The following is a 9,352-nucleotide window of genomic DNA, read 5'->3' as shown; positions in this document are numbered from 1 at the left end:
CAAAATAAAATTAAATTAAAAGATCATTAATATATCAGTTTATTACTCATATAACTTTTAATGAATTTCATTGTAGTGATCAAAATAATAATTAATTAAACACATATGTTTATGCATTAAATATTATTTGATTTATTTATAAATTTAATTTATCCCATACCAATATAATTTTTTATTAATTTTCTAAATTAATAATATTTAAATTTAACTTTAATACACTATTAAGTGTAAATAAAATTTTACAAATGTATCTAATTAGTATTGACACATCAGTAAAAATAATTATTTTTTATATTCACTGTCTTATAATCATCCAAAAAAAATGTAAGATAATTATCAGAATATCAAAATTGAATTTTAAAAATGATTTTTTTTGGTAATACCTAAATAAGACTCATTTTTTATTTATAAAATGTACAAGTTTGGGAGCTTTTTTGCGCATGACACAAGTAGAATCAAAATAATAATTAGAGACTCACTAATTAGGACTTGGTAAATAAATCATTTGTTGGTTATATATATTTTCTTAATATATAAAATAATATTGAGACTATTAATCACTTGGTTAGTAAATTATTTGATTTGGTCCATACTGTATTAGCGGAAAGATTGACATAATATAAGTAATTTGATGATATGCAAAATGAGGGACAGAATGTTTAATCTCTCATATCATCCTCACGCCAAATTTTTATTAAAAAAATAATTGAAGCAAGTATTTTCAATTTAAAAGGACCAAATAACAATTACAAAGGACACCAAAATTACGAAAGTCTCAAATGAATTAATCGTTTAAATTCTGCCTGTCTGTGTATCATATTAGTCTCTCAATTTTCAATTATACCAAAATAATCTCCCAAATTAACTCTGATGACTACTGTTAGACTCTAATTCATCTTTCCTTAATTAAAGAAAAAAAAAACGAACTATAAGCAGTGATGAGAGATTGGTTAAAAAAAATTATTATGTATATCCTAAAAATTAACTATTATATTAATTGTGATGTATTTATATATAAATATATATTAAAATTTTAATTATTTTTAATATATATTTTATATTTTAATACATTATATACAAGAGTAAATCTTTATAGTAATTTTTAAGATTCACGCGACTATCTCAATGTGATTCTTGAGATTCCAATTTTATTATTGTAGTCTTTTTGATAGAATTCAGGAGACCATAGTAGTTCCTGAGCATATTTTTAGCAATGAATCAGCTATTACATTACTGACATGGCATCACTTTATCCCACTGGACCCAATTTGATTCCTCCTTCTCCGAGTCGCTTAGTTTTGGCGCTGTTACCACCGTCGAAGTCCCGTTTTTGGCGCTGTTGGGAAGGATGTACAGGAGAAAGAAGAAAAGAATGGTGTGTTCAGATTCAGAAAAACGTTTCAGAAGAGCATGCCAGAGAATAAATGATCATGGGTGGTGCTAGTGCTAAACTTTGTCGGGAGGAAGGAAGTTTAGGCTTGTGAGGAAAAGCCGACGATGGTAGGGGCAATTGACATGGTGGAGAGGAGAGCAATGTGCAATAGGCACTGGGGAAGGTTGGCGAGGATAGGGTATACGTAGTGGTGTCGGAGGAGCAGGGTTGGTTGTTCATTGGAATTTACAACGGTTTCAACGGCCTTGACGTGCCGGAGTTTCTAATGGGACATATCTACTTGCGGTCCACAATGAGCTTTAAGGTCTGTTTTGGGAAATTAAAAAAGGAGAGGGTAGAAAAGACAGTTCCAGTATTTTTACTATTCAAGTTGCTGTTGAGGTGAAGAACACTGAGGGAGATGTAAATGAAGACTCAATCTCTCATTCTGCGACTGTAGCAGTTAAGAATAGTGAGAAGAATAGTGAGAATAGTGAGAAGGGAAGGATGATGAAGAAGAATAGTGAGAAGAGGTGCTCTCATGTGGCAAAGTGATGTCATATCAGCGTTGCAACAATGAACTCATTACTAGAAAGATGTTCAAAAATCACTATTGTGTTTGAAACTTTATCTGAAAGACTACATTGGATAATTGTGTGAATCTCAGATACCACTATGAGAAATTACTCGTATATAAAATGACTAATTTAGTATAAAATTTTTATGTATATGTAGTATATAATCACTAGTTAATTAATTAAAGAGTAATATTAAGTAATCAATAGTTTTTAATCAACATCAGTCAACTTTTAATATTGATCAGCAATAAATCCTTAAATAAATTTCAGATTCGTGATGGATTAATTTTTATCTTGTTAGACTAAGAGATATTGTGAGAAACGAAAAAAATATTAGTAAATTTTTTTTAAATTATTTTAAATTTTAAATTTTAAATCATATCCTTGTAATTTTAAATCTTAATAAAAAATTATGTATATCCTAAAAATTAACTATTAGATTAGTTATCATGTATTTATATATAAATATATATTAAAATTTTAATTATTTTTAATATATATTTTATATTTTAATACAACATATACAAGAATAAATCTCTATAGTGACTTTTTAGATTTACACGATTATTTTAATGCAATTTTCGAGATTTCAATTTTATTATTATAGTCTTTTTAATAGAGTTTAGTACCATAGTAGTCTTTGAACATATTTCCAGCGATGACTCAGCTATCACAACGCTGACGTGGCATCATTTTGCCACATTGGCCCAATTTGATCTTTCCTTCTCCGAGTTGCTTAGTTTTGGCGCTTCTACCACTGCCGAAGTCTCGTTTTTGGTGTCGCTGGAAAGGGTGTACGGGAAGAAAAAAATATAAAATGATGTGTCTAAATTCAGAAAAGCATTTCAGAGGAGCATGTCGGAGAATAAGGGATCGTGGGTGGTGCTAGTGTTGAACTTTTTCGAGCGGAAGGAAGTTCAGACTTGTGAAGAAAAGCTGACTACGGTAGAAGCGATTGACATGGTGGAGAGAAGAGCAATGTGCAATGAACCCTGGGGAAGGCTAACGAGGAAAAGGTACACATGGCGGTGTCGGAGGAGCAGGGTTGGTTGTTCATTGAGATTTACGACAGTTTCAACGGCTCTGAGACGTCCGAACTCCGGATAGGACATCTCTACCATGCGATCCATAACGAGTTCCAGGGTTTGTTTTGAAAAGCTGAAGAAGAAGAGGGCAAAAATGACAATTCCAGTATTTCTGCTGCTGAAGTTGTTGTTGAGGTGAAGAACAGTGAGGGAGATGCTAATGAAGACTTGAGTTGTCACTCTGCGACTACGACGGTTAAAAAGGTAACATTTTAGGTGGAGAAAGCGGAAGTAGGAGGCGTAGGGTGTGGATGATGCTCTCATTATTAGCAATATCAATGTTGGTTTTGTTGTTAGCAAAAGGTGGCTGCTATTGTCGAAATTGAAGTATGAGTTGTCGAAGCATAAAGAAGGTCAAGGTAGGAGGCTGTTGCTGTGGAGTTTTGGTGCGGAAAGGACAGAAGGAAGAAGATGCTCCAGCGTGGCAAAGTGATACCACGTCAATGTTGCGACAACTGACTTGTCACTGAAAAGATGTCTAGGGACTACTATAGTATTCAGGACTCTATTTGAGAGATTATAATGGTAAAATTGGGATCTCGAAGATTACATTGGATAATCGTATAAATCTCAGAGACCATTACGAGAATTTATTCGTATATACAGTGACTATTTTAGTATAAAATTTTTATGTGTATATAGTATATAATCATTAGTAAACTAATTAAAGAATAATATTAGATAATCAATTATTTTTAATCAACATCAGTTAACTCTAAATATTGACTAGCAACAAATTTTTAAATAAATTTTAAATTCATGACGAATTATTTCTTACTAAATTAAGAAATATCGTAAGAAAAAAAAATATCAATTAATTTTTTAAAATTATTTTAAATTCTAAATCTCAAATTATATCCTTTTAATTTTAAATCTTAACAGATAAATCTAAACTCTAAAATTGATTAATATTAATTAATTAAAATTAAAGTTGGTGCCTATATTTTATTAATTAAATAATAAAAGATATATAGAAGGGACAATAATAGAATTAGTAATAATATGAAAGATGTGGCGCCTAGTGGTTAAGGAATGGCTTGATGGATCGGATAATGAAGAAGGACTAAAGATGAGTTGTCTCTGGATCTTGCCACCACCATTGCATGACAAGTGCACCACACATTAACCAAACCAAATTTAAGGTGTCCCTTGTTAGTCATATATAATATGAAATATGAAAATATTGTTATAATATATATGAAGATTTTGGATTTGCTCGTGGAAAACTATTAATAATACAAGTATTCTTGATAAGGTGTGTGACCTTCCGAGGTAGCCAAAAGCCGTTTGATTTTAGACCGTTGATCATTGCTGATTGTTTCATCAGAACCGTCCACTTGGCATTTGGGCAGTGGCAACGAGATTGATGCTTATCTGTCAAGACAATACTGTGACAAGAAATTCAATCAAACAGGTGGGGTGGCTCAATATTTGCCGAATTCATATCTAAATGTATGAATGAATAATTCATATTATTATATGGTATGATATACAGTTAATTAATGTGGTATGATATGACCTATAAATGATAAACAAATAACAAGGATCGGTTCACTTGCATAATAATAATTGAAACAGGACCAATCACGTGTCGTATATTACTAAGTTCAAAAGAATAAAGATGAAGACGCCATAAGCATCTTATGACTTGTGCTAATTGTTTGATGCATTGTCTCTTTATAAAAATTATTTAATTACAAACCTTTCATTAATTCTCCTTTTTTTTAATCAAAGAGGTTTGAAATTAGAAATTAGAAATTAGAAATTATTTTAGACCGATGTTACAATGAAGAGTTAGAATTGAAGTGACATATTACATACAAACAAATGAAATATATAAGAAGCTACTAAGTAATCACTAACGCTATGTTTGGTTGAAAGGAAAGAAATAGAAAAAAAAGAAAAAAAATGAAAAAATTTGAGTGAATTTTTATTTTTCTTAAATGTGTTTGGATGAAAGGAAAATAAGAAGAAAATAAATGTTATAAAAAGATAATTTTACTATTGTATTATAAAATACATTAAAAAAAAGTGAAGGGATAATATTAGAAATTGTGAGAAAAAAATAAGTTTTTTCTTTCTTTTCTTTTTAATATTGAAGAAAAAAAATTGATGAGTCCCACTAATTTTTTTCACCCATTTTCTTTCCTCTCCAATTTCTCTTCATAACTAAACAATAAAAAATAATCATTTTCCTTCCTCTTTTCTTTCCTTCTTTTTCTTTCTTTCAATCTTCTTTTCAAACAAATATAGTGTAAATTACATACAAAATAAAATATATACAAGTGAATATACAAGGCCACTGTACATATGAGTTGCGTTCAATCGGATTTAATTATATTTAGACTCAATTTTAATATCTTATTGGATTAAAATTGTCGACTTAAAATTAACTCGCTATACATCAAATTAAACTGGCTTAATCCTATATAAAATTAATATATATATATTTATAAATTTTATATAAATTAATAAAATTAACTCGGTAAAATATGTATCAAGATTAGATTGTGTTTTAAATCGAACCAAATCTTGAACGTGCGTAGGATCAAGTTTTAATTTTCTTGGTAGCTACAATATTATTATTGGAATTTTATAAGGGAGTCAATAAAGAATCTTGACAATGTATAGAATGGATTAGTTATTTAACTTAATAGAGATAAATAATAAATTTAAAAACTCTCCTTTTGATTATTTTACATCAAATTTTAAATTTTAAATTTTTAAAAAATTTTGTTAATTATTTTAAAAAAATAACCATATGAAATTTTAATTTACTCTAATACTCTCTGTTTTTTCAACCGGCAGCCACCTCACCTTCATCAATAACCATCCCATTTCACCGTCGCTACTTGGCTTGGCACACGCCACTCACCCTTAGGAAAAAATTAACCATCTACTTAAGGATAAAAATAACCATCTGCATACCTAATGAATTGAACATCTAATATATTTTAATTATTTATAACTAAACCCAATCCAATCAAAATAATCATCTACATAAAAATTAAAATAACCATCCGCATACCTACTAAAATGACCATCCTAAATTGACCACCATTAAAATAGAAGAAGAAGATGAATAAACAGAAGAAACAACTATTATGATAAAACATAATTTTGAAGGATTAGGTATGACGAAAGTGGTACTGTTATGAAGCATATGACTCAAATCATGAAAGAAGCTAATCATGCTTGAATCCGAAGAGGAAGTGAGAAGAGGCTTGAAAGAATGGGAGAAAGCGAAGCCGGTTTGGAAGAGAGATGCGAAAACAATGGCAGCAACGTTAGGCTGAGCGTCAAAAGGCGAGGCGCGTCGGACTGACCGGCGGAGGTAAGGACGGTATCGGTTGGAGGATGCGGCGGTGGCGTTGGTATGGTCGACGAGGAATTCAGGGACGCGAGGTGAGGACCGAAAAATATGACGGTGAATTTTGGACGTGTATTAGAGGTTATGATAAGATTAGAAATAACCGTACGTAATGTGAATGAATTTAAATGCTAATCTTAATTTTTTAAAATTTAAAATTTCAAATTAAATAATTAATTAATAATCTAATTTTTAAATATAATTTTATTTTTTTTAGTCTATTGTACACATTGTACACAATTAATATTAGTTTGCAATATTTTCTCTATTGCTAACCACAAAACTAAAGCATAAATTCCCCCTTGGGGAAGTAATATTTGTTGCAAGCTAAGGAATTTTAACTATCACCAACTGTGGAGAAACAAATGTGCTTAAAGTATTGAAGAATTTGATCATTTGTAAGTTGTGAAGGAAGCATAAACACACAAAAAAGAATTGAAGTTTGTATGATCCAATGGAAAAGAAGGACGGGACATAGGTGTTGCCAAATTGTGAAGCATCATGCATTGCAAAATACTTAAATTAATTACTAGTGGAGTGGACCACCTCTACTCACATCACCTTTAATTTCTTCCCTCTTATTTATCAAGAAAATCATCCCATGTTTCCAAGTATATATTTTTTGTAAAAGAAAAATATAAAAATCAATTTTGAAGTAACTAAATAAGTTAATTTTTTTTAACTTTATTGTAAAATTACTTTTTTTAACATTATTTTTTGAGAATTTAAGATTTAAAATTAGAATTTAAAATTAAAAAAATAACAGATATTTATTGAAAAATTAGCTTTTTAATTGAGTTTTTTTTTGTATNTATTTTAATATGTATTTTTTATTTTAATATATATTTTATACAACTGATTAATTTTTAATATTTACGAGTATGATCATATTGACTAAATCAAAATAATGGAAAAAAAAGAAAGAAATGCATGCCCTATAAATTCTGAATCACCCACTACATTTTACTTCCTCGCATATATATGGAATCGAATCCACACATGACTCTTCTATTCTTCTCTCTTCTTTCTCTTTCTCGCATTGATCAATATCCACCAAAGTCTATAACATTAGAGAGAGTGGGATTCCTTCATCAACTGAATAAAAAATGATAGTTTTTTTCCAAAATCAAGAGAGACTCAATAAGTAACAAAAGAGAAGAAAGATATATACACTACAAAGAAGAATTATTAGATGTGGTTATTCCCAAGATCAACTATTTACGTTGGTAATCAATTTGAGTTAGTCGAGTAATCATTTCATTTGTTGGCTTAATCAAGTATCAAAGATTCAAATTTCGTCATGTGCATGCAAAAGGTTTTCTTAAAAGCATTGTCTACTTCCTCTTCTTCTTCCTAGTGAGATATATTTCTTGTATATACAGTTTTTACTTTTCAACCATGTTATAGTTAAAGGTAAGATAGCAGTTTAAATTTTTCAAGAAAAAAAGATACTCTTAATTGGAACTAGAGAAAAAAAATGAGAATTTATTTGATATAAAAATTTTATGGATTTGTATTATTTGTTTCTTTTCTAAAAAATTATCATTTTTGTAATAAGAGACTTGATCATAGTTCATAGCTCGTTGAATTGATTTGAGTTAAAAAAAAAAACAAAACTAATTTGCCTTTTTGATATTAGTATAAAGAGAGCGAGAAGGTTTGGTGGTGGATTAAATTCAAACCAATATAACTATCAGTCTATATAAGTTTAATTTCTAAATTAAACTAATTCAATTCTTATAACATGATTCACAGTTCAATTTTTTTTTCCATATTTGCAGCTCTTAGCTAGCTCAAGTAACAATTGTTCGTTTCAAAAAACGGATAGCATTTGTTGTCGTAAAAGACAAAAAATTTCCCAGAAATAGTGAAATATCCTCCAGATAGTTGCTTTATTTTCATAATTTTATAACCACCTAGCTTTGTAATTCAATCCTTTCTTCCCTTTTTGGTATAATGTCAAATTTAGAATTTTATTAGTAAATAGGATTAAAATAGTGAAAATTCTCCAATCAATTCTCCTATATTAATACTCCTACTATGCACTTTTTAGTTCATACCTTTATGTTGCTTTCTTTTTTTTGTCTTTTCTTTTCTTATCCTATTTTTATATCTAATTCTAATCATCACTCAAGTATATTATCTATTACTTTAAGCATTTAACAAAGTATAATGTAATTTTTAATTATTAATATATAATAATTAAACTTTGAAAAAAATTATAGAAAAGTGGCGATACGAACACGGCAGTGTTTGTGAAGCTCCTAGTTTATACAAATTGCTAAGCAATGTCTTAAATTCTTTAAGAGTTTTATATGATCAAGTGGTGTCATCATGCCCTCAAACAAATATTTATTTTAATCTCATATTGTGATATTATCATAATAAATAAAGAAAAGTATATGAACCATCTTCAAATTAACCAATAATGGAATAACTTAGTTAATTATAAATATAGTAATTAATTTATTTATTTATAATTTAAAATATTAGTTATTAAATATTTTATCATATTTAAATTAGGAGGAGATACTATACGTTCAGTATCATTGCAACATGAATCACGAAAAATAATTCAATTAGCTTCCGTCTATTCACTCTCTTTCTCTTTCTAAATACCTAAAACATAATAAATCAAAAAACAGATTTAGAATAATCTAATTTAATAAAAAATATATTCTAATACCTAACATAAACATCATCTATATAAAAATTTTGAATTCACACATAAAAATTTAGCTGATTTTTAGCTGGAAGAATCTTAATTCCCTAGCACTAGTGAATAAATAAATAAAACCCAATAGCCATCAAATTCGGACACAATCTTACAACTTGGAAAAAACGCATTTGACCAATCCAATTGATATTTCATTAGCAATATATTCAAAAATACTATTTGTATATTAAAATTAGTCGTTAAAATTAGTTATTAATATATTTATATATA

The sequence above is a fragment of the Arachis duranensis genome, chromosome 10 (genome assembly GCF_000817695.3).
Source record: "Arachis duranensis cultivar V14167 chromosome 10, aradu.V14167.gnm2.J7QH, whole genome shotgun sequence".
NCBI lineage: Eukaryota > Viridiplantae > Streptophyta > Magnoliopsida > Fabales > Fabaceae > Arachis > Arachis duranensis.
This window is presented reverse-complemented; position numbering follows the sequence as displayed.